General features: G+C 35.5%; 1 protein-coding gene across 1 annotated transcript in view; it reads left to right on the forward strand.

The window, feature by feature from the left end:
* Window positions 1-3,676: 3,676 nt before the first annotated feature.
* The window catches only part of tln2b (talin 2b), a 254,218-nt gene continuing 243,950 nt past the window's right edge, over window positions 3,677-13,944 (forward strand). The window contains exon 1 of the mRNA XM_056452174.1: window positions 3,677-3,750. The gene's annotated coding sequence lies outside the window, so the exon portion shown is untranslated. The remainder of the gene's footprint in view (window positions 3,751-13,944) is intronic.

A 13,944-nucleotide genomic window follows, 5' to 3' on the forward strand; every position in this document is an offset into this window, starting at 1 on the left:
GGTTGACCGTATTTTGACTTTTTTAAATAATGACTGGCGGTTCATTCCGCTGTGGCGACCCCTGATGAATAAAGGGACTAAGCTGAAAAGAAAATGAATGAATGAAGGTTAAAGTCATTTAAAGAATGACTGTTTTAAATAATGGTTTACATTACAGCATTTGGGCAGCACGGTGGTGCAGTGGGTAGCGCTGTCACGTCATACCAAGAAGGTCGCTGTATCGAGCCTCAGCTGGGTCAGTTGGCATTGTAGTTTGCATGTTGGCCTGGGTTTCCTCCGGGTGCTCCGGTTTCCCTCTACAGTCCAATAACATGCGCTATAGGTCAATTGGGTATGCTAAATTGTCCGTAGTGTATGTGTGCGAATGAGAGTGTATGGGTGTTTCCCAGTACTGGGTTGCAGCTGGAAGGGCATCCACTGCGTAAAAAACATATGCTGGATAAGTTGGCGACCCCTGATTAGTAAAGGGACTAAGCCAAAAGAAAATGTGAAATAAGTGTATACATACGTACATTCATCACAGTAATCATTTAGCATTTTCACATTTTCAAAATACTTCTAATATGATTCACCCATCAGTACCTCAATTTAAATCCCTAATTTAAGACTGCATTTAGGGTTAAGTTCCCACCATATTAAAAACATAAACGCAAATACACGGATCCCCTTGTTAGGACACTCATTAATGCAATGAGTCACAAAACTGACCATTACCCTAACCTAAACCCAATTGAAACCATGACTCTACAATGAAGTCTTAAAGAAATAGTTTAACATTTTTAAGTGATGCAAAAGTTGAACTTAAAAAGTTCTGTCAGTTTGACTGATATAAGTTCAGATGACTAGAAAAGTTCATTTGATTCAATAAAAAAATAAGTCAACAATATCTTTTTACAGTGTATAAATCCAATCAGTAATTATATCTATATTCAGCAATTTAAATATATTTACAGTATATATGTATCTAAAAATACAAATGTATGTAGTTATATATGTACAATACATTAACATTTTGGCAACAAATAGAAGTATAAATATTATATGCAGTGTTGTAAAAATTCTTTTGGTCCATCTGCAAGTTTTGCTCACACCTTTTAATTCCTTTTTTGGATTTGACAGTATGTAACCTCTAATAATACATCTAATTTTCCACTCTATTAGCCTCATTAGCTGTGCTTGCATATTCATCATGTACACAAGCGGCAGTTCAAGCTCCATCACCACGACAACACTATCAGTTACAGACACACACGCACAAACACACATTGGGTTTTCATGTTTTGTAGGGACTTTTCATGATGATTTTTATAATGTACAATATAAAAACATTACACTGTACTGTTTATTCTGTCCTCTTCCCCCAACACTACCCCTAAATCAACCAAGAACCAAGAAATATTCTGGTTATTCAGAACACTTGATTATTATTCAGCATCGAGACCTCAAAATGTCCTGAAAGGGTCAAAATGACGCATATTTGTGATGAAAATAAGGACCACATACATTTATATATACATACATACCGTCACAGTAATCATTTAGCATTTTTACATTTTCAATACACTTCTTTCAATATGATTTACCCATCAGGACCTCAATTTAAATCCCTAATTTAAGTCTGTTTGCATTTAGGTTTAAGTTCCCACTGTATTAAAAAGCATGACTGCAAATACACAGATTTTTGCAGTCATTGATACAATGAGTCACAAACCTAACCATTACCCTAACCTAAACCCAATTGAATCCTTAACCCTAAAGTGAAGTCTTAACGGCATAGTTCACCCCAAATTATTAAAATCTATTCATCATTCACTTGTTACAAACCTGTTTGAATTTCTTTCTTCTCAGGAACACAAAAGAAGATATTTTGAAAAATGCTGAAAACCTGTAACCATTGACATCAATAGCAATTGTTTTTACCTGCGATTGAAGTCAATGGTTACCGGTTTTCAGCATTTTTCTAAATAAATTATTTTGTGTTCAGGTTTGAAAGCACTTGAGCATGAGTAAATATGAAAAAATAGTTTTTTGGGGGTGGGGGGGGTGAACTATTCCTTTAATTCTCAAACAGCCTTTTAAATGGGTACAAGAAACAAAGGAGCAGCCAAAATGTCCTTACTTTATTCTCAGTGCTCATTCTGATGATCCAAAACTCAAATTGGCATCACAAAGATGGTACACACAAGTACACACACTCAGATGATGAGGAGAAACATTCGATACCTAGTTGCTGATGTCACGCCTGCACTAAAGGTCACGGTGTGCAGAAGAGCGGCTGCAGACAGACGGTTCTCAGGTCTTCAGGGAAAGGCCTATAAATGTTTGATGACAGTCGCTCTGAGTATCACTAACATACACCAACCACTGCATCTCTCTCAAAGAAACTGGTGACTTCAAGTCCATTTAAACATCTACACTGTAAAAATTATATATATATATATATATATATATATATATATATATATATATATATATATATATATATATATATAGCTTCTGAGAATCCAAAAAGAGACACATATTGATAAATAATGTTACGATAGCCGTTTTAATATTAAGTTATGATTGAATTCCCTCTTGTTACAGTTATGAAATAGTTTGATAACAAGCAGGAAATGTTCATGTTCATTGGGCCCACATGCCAAAGTTGGCCCATGCTAACCTTTGATTTGGCCCACCATCCCATTTGAAAAGAAAGGGAGAATGATGGGGAAGTAGTTGGGCAAATATCTTTGACAGAGATCGGCATTTTGAATTTAATGTAATATTTTTTTGTTTATTTGTTTTGGAATTTATTTTCTTTTGTGAATTAATCAGATTTTTTATTAATCTGATATTTATAAGGCAAAGGCTGGTTCAGCTTAATGTAATCAGCATTGAAGTCTTGAAGTTTTTACCGTAATAAGTTAATTAGAAAAAATGTAAAAATATACTGCATTAGTTAATATTTAAATCAATATTTTGTAGTTATTTTTAAATATTAGGAAATTGCCAAAGAAACGTTAATGTAATAATATAATAAATATAATGTAATATAATATAACTGGTATATTTACCTTTGGCCCGCAGCGCTCAATCAAGTTTGGTTTTTGGCCCTTCATAGGAAAAGATTTGGCCCACCCTGGTCTATACAATCCTTATTCTAGAGTGTCTATAATGTAGAAATCCATCCATCCATATCTATCTATCTATCTATCTATCTATCTATCTATCTATCTATCTATCTATCTATCTATCTATCTATCTATCTATCTATCTATCTATCTATCTATCTATCCATCCATCCATCCATCCATCCATCCATCCATCCATCCATCCATCCATCCATCCATCCATCCATCCATCCATCCATCCATCCATCCATCTATCTATCTATCTATCTATCTATCTATCTATCTATCTATCTATCTATCTATCTATCTATCTATTTGCACATAATTCTTCACTATGCACATTTAAAGGTCCAGCTTAGCTGATCAAACTAACTTCCATCACCACACACACATACACACACACACACACACACACAAGCAAATGCATGCTTGTTTTCCTCCAATTCCACACCTGTGCCTGTAACACCGATAGTAAAAGCTTTGAATCGCTCAATAATCGCTCTTGAGCTGAAGGACTCGCCGAACATCAGAGCCTGGAAACAGGAGAGGCGTGGCTTCGGGATCCAGAGGCTGGACCGCCGCTGAACCAACTCAACTCAATCATCGAGAGCGCACGAGAGCGCGTGCTGCCAACCAGGTAAGAAATACGGATATTTTCCTCCTTCTTATATCCCTCACAAGCGAGCCGTTTTGAGGCGTCGCAAATACGGCTGCTCCTTCGCTGGGAGTTCAAGGCGCTTTGGTGTTGATTTATGGTGGACGTGTTGTGATGGAGCCGAATGAATGGGCGGTGTTGAGTCTCGTGCGGCGTGATGTTTGAATCCCGCGATCTGTCAGTGCGTTTCGAGCCGGAGAAATGTATTCTTCTTTTGCATGTTAACCGTGCATGATGATTATTCTCATCATTTTGCATGCTGGAATTTTTAAAATGTGTTGTTCTCGGAAATCCAGCCAGCTATTCTGCTTCTCTGTGTGTGTGTGTGTGTGTGTGGAGTTGCTTGACACAGTTTTTCATTTTCTGGATATATTGTCGGAAGTCACGGTGATTTTTGGGGTTGCATGGAGTCCCACGGCGACTTGACATCGAGGAACGGGGTCGCGAAGCCTCCCTTTTCAACATGATGGATGGATTTCTATGGGAGTGATATATGGCCTATTTACATGCAAGGTGCCAACGCAAGCTGTTTGCACATGACTGAAACGCAGCGATGTGAAGAGATGTCTTTTTTCAAAATTCGGATGTTTACAAAACTGGACTGGATTAATTAGTCTGAGTAGCTCTCAAGTAGCAAGTCAGCGATTTGTTGAACGAGTACCGTGACTGAAAATGAATTATGCTAGCCTAGCTACTATTATAATTACTTTTGGTAGATATTAGCTAACAAGCAGGCTGTGCTAGTATTCCATAGTATATTATAGTTGTGTTCTTTTTCGTTCATATTGGTAATGCTTCAAATGTCAACTTTGGCTGCATACTTCCATACTATATAATACACTAAAACAGTACTATATAGTACGCTAAAACAGTATGCGAGCCGAATAGTATGTTCGAATTTATAGTATTCGAAAATCAGTATGCGAGTAGTACTCTCATGACCTACTACTTCTGGCGAGATTCTGAAGTGCGCATCTAATCGACGCTACGTTATCCCATAATGCAACGCGATAGCATTCATGAACGAGAGTGAAGCGACGCAACTGAGGTCATGTGATTGAGAAATGGTGTATATAGTATGTGCAAATTTATACTATATAGAACAAAAGTACCTACTCGAGTAGTAGGCAATTTCAAACGCAGCCTTTGAATATTATTTAATAGATTATATCGGCGTCTAGAGAGCTCAAGTGCGCAGCAAGTTAAGATAACATGCAAGTAAAGATTCACACCGAATGCGGATGAAGCGTCAAGCGCGAGTGATTTACATGTTAAGTCAATGCAAATTAGACATTCTGCGGCGTTATGGGGAGATGATCGGGAGAGGTCTGCCAACTGGGGCTTGAACTTGGGACACCCGTACCTTGAGGCCAGGTGCGCTAATATACAGTATGTTTTCGCTGCCCATTAAGCTGTCAGTTCGGATTGCAAACCATCACAAACATGAACATGCCAAGACAACATGCATTCAAACATCAAATTGTTTTTAATTGTAATACACAACAATGATACACCATGTAAAATACAACGTAGATATAGCCATGACATGATAAATATAAATATTGATAGTAATTACATAGCAATAAATGGATTGCTAGTATGAGACGTACTCGACGTGCATTGTGTTTGAGCTTGGCGTAATGTTTAGGTGACTAACGAAGCGTCATTTCCACAGGTCATGTGACATTCTGAGCAATGCTGCGAAACACTGGTGTGTTGAAAATTCGAGACGTATAGTTTGGATTGGCAAGCTGTTTTCGTAAGATTTTATTCAGAATGCTACGGCACCAGTTATTGAAATTAGTTTGAATTACATTGAGGCCTTAATTTACATGTTTATATATATGTTGACATACATTTAATTTTTTCTTCAATTCCCTGATGGGATGTGTGCCTTGAAGCTGTACTTTTGTATCAAGATCGAGGTTTTTGTCAATTTGCAGATTAGAGACTAGTCCTTTCTTTTATATTAAACTGTCATATTAGCCTAATAGATGCTAGATTGCTGAACATAGTAACATAAATTTCCTATGAAAGCCAGACAGGTAACAGAGTTATCACCCTCAATAATGAAGTGCGTTCATGCCTGCAACATAACACAGCCATATTTGCTTTAAACATACACGCACATCTGTTTTTTTAGGAAGCAGTATCAAAGCATCACACTGTATTTGCACTTCAGTGGCAGTTTTCTCAACAGTTAATAGCCTGTAATGGATTATTGTCTTTAGTAATAGCACATAAGGGGAATATGGTTGGTGTAGTAGTCATATCCGTATATAAAACTCTTTGAAGAAATCTGTGTTTTCCTCTGGTGCACCACACCCCTTGGAATCTGTACTTCAAAGACATGACAGCTTATGTTGTATGAATGTTGTGTTAGAGGATTTCTTATGTATATATATATATATATATATATATATATATATATATATATATAGGAGAGTGAACCAGCACCAGCAAGGATGAACATGTTGCATTACTTGAAAAAATTACAGTAAAGCTATAGAGTGTTTATGACTTGTCATCAGACTGCCATATTGGAAGCACAGAATGTAAACAATGACATTGAGCCAAACTAAACTTTTATTTAGCTGAGAAATCTTTATATTGTATTTAGCTGCTGAAAATTACATTTTTGGTCATGTTTTGGGCTTTTTATTTACTCAACCTTCACTTATTTTAAACTGTGTTTGGTTTTCTTTCTTCTGTTGAACACAAAAGAAGATATTTTGAAGAAAGCTGAGAACCTGTAACCGTTGACTTCCAAAGTATTTGTTTTTATGTACATTGACTATGGAGGTCAGTGGCTTTTAGCTTCCTTCAAAATATCTTGTTTTGTGTTCAACAGAAGAAATTGAACTCGTCAAGGTTTATAACCAACTGAGGGATAGTAAATAGTGAATGATCCTAGGTGTGTCACAACAATAATCAATATACCCAGCAGGCACAGGACATCAATATGATGTCAGATTGACGTTGTATCCCAACGTCTTGGGGATATTTCATTTTGTTTGGAAATTAGAATTGGGTTGACGTCAGAACCCAACATCAGGCCGACATCCAACCTAAAATCAACCAAATATCAACGTCTAATGATGTTACAGCTTGACGTTGTGTGGATATTACCACTATGACGTCTATCAGATGTTTTATTGTAGTTGCCATAACTAAAGAATAAATGTCAGTATTTGACGTCAATATGACATTGGTTTAAGACGTTGGATTTTGGCCACTTTCCAACATAACCTAAAATCAACCAAATATCAACATCATTTGATGTCGTTATTAGACGTCAAAATAACGTTGTCCTTAGACATTGGCTAGACATAAAATTTTGGTCTCCTGATGTCACAAAATAAACTAATATTAACGTCTTAAAAAGGTTGTGTGCTTGCTGGGTATTGACATATTATGCGATACGTGGACATGACCTCAATATATTATAAGTGAAGTTTTACAAACTAATTTCGAGAGGAGCTCGTGATATGATGATGAACTGGGCAATCATCTACATTCACTAGTTAGCCAATCAGATTAACCCCAACTCACTATAAGTAGCCTAGCTAGAACTACTCTCTTATCTTCGTTTTCCGAAGAAACCCTCCATCCACCCCTTCTCCTCCTTTCCTCCTTTACCACAGGGAGCTCTCGAGACCTACCTGATCTCGTACTCCCCTTATATGCTCTATGGACCAGGCGGGAGACCTGGGCTCAACTATCTCCGAGCTCAGGGTTCTCTCCCAGGACAGCATGCCAAACCTGCTAACAGTTGTCAAACAATATCTAAGTGTGAACGCTTGAAGTATACATTGGACATCTTGTTTATATTAATGAATGTCTGCAACATTTTAACTGACTAATTGGATCAAGTTCAGCTTACTAGCTTAACAGATGAAGCAAAGTGGAATTTTCCCATTTTCCTGAAAACTACTAGCGGTTTGGAAGAAGTTCTGTTTCAAATCTGCAGTCAGCCTCCAGAAAAGTGATGACTCACGAATACCTCTAAAGCCCTTTTACAAGGACATTTACATATCGTTTTTGTCCCTTAACAGTGTTTTACCTATTTATATGTTGTTGTATAATCATTATATAAACACAATGTTAAAAACTGGTCTTAAAATGACAATAATATCACTTATCGCAAGCATTTCTTTGACAATATATTTTATCAGCAAGAAATATTTATCGTGACGGGCCTGAACAATTTCCTTTAACACAAACTTAAGATTTAAATGGCACCTATTATGCAAAGTCACTTTTATGAGGGGTTTACACACAGTTGTGCGGCAGTAGTCTGTGAATATAACCAGCTTCTAATGGTAAATATGTATTAATTTTATTTTGTATAATCACACTTGACAAAAACATCTGCAGAAACACTTTGATTGACATTCTCCTTTTGTACGTGTCATCAGAGGGGGAAAGCCACACCCATTATGGACGATCTCTCCCTCATTAGCATAGGAAGCTACTCTTGTTTTTAAATCTGCCACTATGCTGACACACATGCATTTGTAGCTCCGCCCTCTTTTGAAAAGAGCACAATCCCATTTAAATTTAAAGCAACATACACCAAATATGGCACAATTAGGATCAAAGCCTAAAAGGGACAGTTGTAAGCCATTATTTGTGGGGTATTTTTGAACTGAAACTTCATATACACACTCTTGTAAAAAGGGGCATAATAGGTCCCCTTTAAGCCATATCAACAAATCTGGGTTTGATTGTTTTGGTGTGAACAACACAGTTTAAATGTAATACTGAATGAATGTAAGTGCTATCACAGTAAGTTCTATTGTATGAGGCAGGATGGGATGCGTGGTGTGACTGTGTGACACAAATAATATACACTCTGACCTAGTTTTAGCCATCTATTTACATCAATCAATGCCCTTAGTATTATCAGCAGCCATCGGATTTGTGTTGACCCGGAATGCAATACCTTTGACATTTTTTGCACATAAATTGCACTGCATTTTTAAAATCTGTGTCAGATGAGACACTAAAGGAGGCCGCCAGGACTACAGCGCGGAAAAGGAAATTAGCACTGCTGTTTGACAGGAAAAAGGAATGTTTCTGCACACGCAGGACTTTGTCACAGTCATACGAGGTCAAGCCGGTGACCTCTTTGGATTATATTTTTTTCTGAAGGCGACACATGAATGTTTATTATTGTGGCATAACCGTTGGATGCCTGTTCTAATAATCCCAAAAAACTTTTGTATTTAATGGGATGTTGATTGATAAAGGATGAAATGCTAATGTTATGTTTACACTTCATTTTGACACCTGCATAATGTAATACAGCAAGAACACTTATGATATACTTATAATGTTTTATATTTAATATAAACTGTATGACCTTTACTGTAAAGGAAATCTGTCAAATTTATGGTTAATAAATGGGCAGTTGAGATTTCCAGAAGTTTACCCTTAAAATATGGTATAAACCATAAAAATTGTAAAAAAAAAAAGTTAAATTAACATATTTCATTAGTTTCTAGTGATATACACCAGCGTTTTGAAGTACGAACATATACACATGGTCATACTTTGTGTATAAGTATGTGTGGATGATAGTATTGTCAACAAAAGAAGCATAAAAATTGCTAGGAATTCTGGGAAAGTAAGTTTATGGTTATTTACCGTACAGTATGTATTAACAAAACATACTGTTAAAACGGTTACAGATTTTTACTGTAGCAGTTTTACAGTTTTTACCGTTAAAATCACAGCCGTTTTTGACACTGTTCACTAGGGCCAAAATGCAATCTCTATAATTATTTTCAAGTTGGACGATGTCGATATATATCTCAATATAAGTTGTTAATGCTTCCAGATTTAATAGGGTACCCCAACAATGACTGAAGCCACAAAAATTAGACCGTCCATTAAATGGCATAACATATTTTTGGATGATAAATTTTTCGGTGGCCGAAAATTCGGTACATCTCTAATATCAAAACACGTTTAGATTCCCATTGGTTGGCTCTTAGATCAATATAGAATAAAAAAAGTCCAGAGCTTGTTGTTATTGACATAAATTATATTGTGATTTGATATAATATCGTTTATCGGCCCCAGCCCTACTCTTCACTTAGTAAAATTTACAGTTAGGGATGCACGATATATATCGGTGACCATATCAATATCGGCCGAGAAGTGATATTTTTAATGATATCGTTATAAATCCGATAACAAAATTAGGCTGATATCTTTAAGCTGAAATATTATTTATATTCAGTAGTTCAGTGGCAGTTTTCCTAAAATCCTAAACTACTTTATATTCTTGCTGACTGATATTTTAAAAGTGTTTTGATTTTGGTTAATATTCAGTGACTTGGTTGCTTTATGTATTTTTTGTTTTGAGGCTGTTTTATTTATGTAAAATTGTATTAATAAAAAGAAAGTTGGCCAAAGATAAGAATAGTTGACTAATAAAGTTAAAGTTTGAAGTTAGTAATGAAAAATCAGTTGTGTTTGACTTTTGTTTTTGTAATCATGCAGAAAAAAATATATTTATTAGCTTATATCAGCTATCAGCTGCCCAATCTAAAGATATCGATTATCGGTAAAGAAATTTAAAAATTTATATTTAAATTTATTATCTTATATATATATCTTATATATATCTTATATATATATATATATATATAAATTATTGGTATTAGTTAAAAGTTCCACATTGGTATAATACAGTATATATAGTATAAAATACTAAGGGATCATCATATTTAGCTTATTAAAAATGTCTTGCTAACAAATCGTCACCTTGGAATTATAAGGTTCTATCTGCGTTCTGATTGATTTTGAGATATTAAGCTTCAAAGTTGTTGCATTCCATAGCAAACAGTATGTGTGTAATGTTTGTTTTTTAAATAAAAAGTCTTAAAATGTAAGCAACTTATAAAAAAACATCCCATAATGTAAATAAGTTGTCAATTAATAAGAATATGTCAAAAACTCAATTTTGACAAAAATGTCAGATAGAACGTTATAATTTTAAGGTGATAAAATGTGTAAAACGAGCTTTATCTCACGAGAAAACGTAAGTATTTTACGTTTTGTCAGTTTAGTGGCTAATTCGTACGAGTTCATTCGTACGAAATTATACGATTTTAAAAAGGAGGCGTGGCACCTAACCCCACCCCTAAACCAACCGTCATTGGGTGATGAGCAAATCGTACGAAAATGTACGAATTAGATCGTACGAATTCATACGAATTAGCAACTAAATCAAAAAGTTACGAATTGCCGTGAGATTGTGTTGGTAAAACTTATTACAGTTTTTATTATAGTTATTTACAATTATGATTAAATCATTTTTTGGCACTTTTAATATAAACTAAATATTCCAGATAAGATGTTTTTGGTTTTAATACAGTTGTTACACTGAATGACATTTTAATTGGTGTCTTCTATAATAAAACAGTACAACAGTCATTATTTTTGCATGTTAGGATTTCAATTTCAGCCATAACATGAAATTAATTATTGGCTAATCAGTATCAGAACTCATTTTAATATGAATAAAGCTTCCTGGTTCATAATTGGTTGTATCCTTAGTTCTGAACTCAGAAGTCAAAAAGGCCACAGTTGCTCTGACTTGACTTGAAACGAGAGGAAGGATGTGTTTTTTGTGATGAAAGGGCATCGATGGGTATTAAAATGCATGATTAATGGACAGAGAGCATGATGGGAAAGGTTATTGCTCATTATGTGTATTGATTATGTTTTCAGCTGGGTCATTTAAATGTAGTTAAGCTTTATGCAGATAAAACAAGCATACCGTGGATCTTTCAAAATTTGTCACACGACCGCATGCCCTTGTGTATCTATCTACAGTATCATTCAATTACGCCCCTACTATTGGTTTTCAAGTGAAACGTATGAAATTATGCATGAAATTACAGTTGGTCATGCTCTCTGCATTAGCTCAAATCTGAAACTTTTTCAAAATTGTTTCCGTATCATCAGAAAGGAAAAATACAGTTAACACCTGCCTCTTTCTGGCTGTATAGCTCATATGTGCGGTTATAATTAGCTCTCTTTCTAAGTGTCACAATCTGGGCTGCAGCTTTTTTGCTTGCCAACTACATCTGATAAAATCTACAACAGCAGTGATGCCACACGCAGAGGACAAAACAAGAATATAACGGATGAGAATGGGAAGAAACCATACGTTTATGTACATTCCTGTCTGTTTTAATCCCTTATAGGCTTAAATATTTTGTCAGTGTACAAAAAAAAATCTCATGAGAGTTCATTAACTGGCTAGTTGTAGTCTAATTGACTAATCGAATAATGAGTTTGAATATTATCCTTATTCATTTATTCTTCTTCGGCTTAGTCTCTTATTTATCCCTTCTAGTTGTAACCCAGTAGTGGGAAATTTAATATCCTTATGGCCCGTTTCCACTGAATGGTACGGTACGGTTCGGTTTGGTACGCTTTTATGGCGTTTCCACTGTCAAAAGGCGTACTGAACCGAACCGTACTGTACCACTTTTTGGCACCCTTTCGAAAGGGTATAGGATATGAAAATAAATTTTGCTATTATTAATCTTCGCTAACAGTAAACCACTTCTTTGTGTAGTAAAGAACATGAATGTGAGTGGTATCAGGACATTTAACCCTTGTGTGCTGTTAGGGATGTTTTCATCCACTCTGGGGTGATTTTGAGTCTTAATTTGGCCACAACTTTCTCTGTGTCTTACAAAGTCTTACTTTGACACATATTTTGGGGAAATGCTTTGAACATTTTTCAGAAACTCAACAATACACATTGGGCAAATTGACTACCCTTTCATTTTGTTAGTGGCTGTTTTTGCCCCGTTTAATTCAATTATAACAACGTTTTGATTGCAAATCCATGACACCATATAATCATGTATTCTTGATTGTTGGTGGTTTTCCATGTTGGTAAGAGGTAAATGTGTAAAATGTTATGTTAATCATCAGTTGGTACCAATCACGAATGCATGATTATATGGTGCTAAGGCTTTGCAATCCAAAAATGTTATTATAATGAAAGTCAATGGGGCAAAAATAGCCACAAACAACGAAAGAGTAGTCAATTCGAACAGTACACAAGGATTAAAAATTTTTTCTTTGTAGTTTTGTAATATTTTCACACAATTAACTGGTTTGGTGTTTTTGAAAGCTGATGTGTTTTCATAAGTGCCTTGCCTTTTTGGTTAGCTTATAGGTTTGCTCTACAGCGCCTCACTGGTCAAATCATATTATTGCAGGCCTTTATATTAGGACCATGCATAAAAGGCTATTCAACAACAAACATATTTGTGGTTTTAGACATTGTACAGAAATGGTGTGTCTTTAAATTTGTCCCATTTAAAACATTTCTACTCTGGCTATAAAAACTACATCCAGACCCTTAATTTGGTTTTTAATCCAAATGGTTTTTTGAATGCAAGGACACAAGGTCAATTGAGTTGAATTTAGCACAATTTTCTAAAACAACACACCAGCAAGCTTTCAATAGTATCTTATACATGCATCAAGATACTCACTTCTTATGAAACTCTTGCTGTGTTGGAAAAGTGCAAGCTCATGTCAGCTTATTGCCCAATTTGCTTCATCCTTCTGGTGACCTCATGCTTTAAATTATGAGCAATTCAACTCCATGACGAGAGGTTTTCTGAATGTTAGAAATGGCGGTTTGATTCACGCAGTGGGTGCTATTCAAGATCAGGGACGCGAATAAATGAATGCTAAACTCCTAGCACTTCTTAATCTGGCTAGCGAATTCTGTGACGCCCCATCAATAATGTATTGATGGATTGAGACAAAGAACTCTGAAAGCAGCACTTTTAAGACGCTGTAAAAGCCAGGAACCAACTTCATTCTGTACTTCTCTGAAGCCCGCCTGAGGTAATGTGATCTGGTAATTAATGTTGAGTCGTATTAGCTTACCTTGTGTACATTTCCTTTATGTATTTTCATGAAAAGGGTGTAATTAAAATCAGGCTTTTTTGAATGGGTTTCTATGCACGCTGACTTGGATCACAGGCTTGTTGTTAATGAGGTCATTATCAAATGGCTTTGGATTACATTGGTTTTTATGTTTTGGGTTATTTTAAGTTTTGTTTTAGCCTTCTAAACTTTAAGTAGTGAAAAGGCAGGGGGTCATTGTTTGACTGTTGTGGATGGTTG

Source organism: Danio aesculapii, chromosome 25 (assembly GCF_903798145.1).
Source record: "Danio aesculapii chromosome 25, fDanAes4.1, whole genome shotgun sequence".
Classification (NCBI taxonomy): domain Eukaryota; kingdom Metazoa; phylum Chordata; class Actinopteri; order Cypriniformes; family Danionidae; genus Danio; species Danio aesculapii.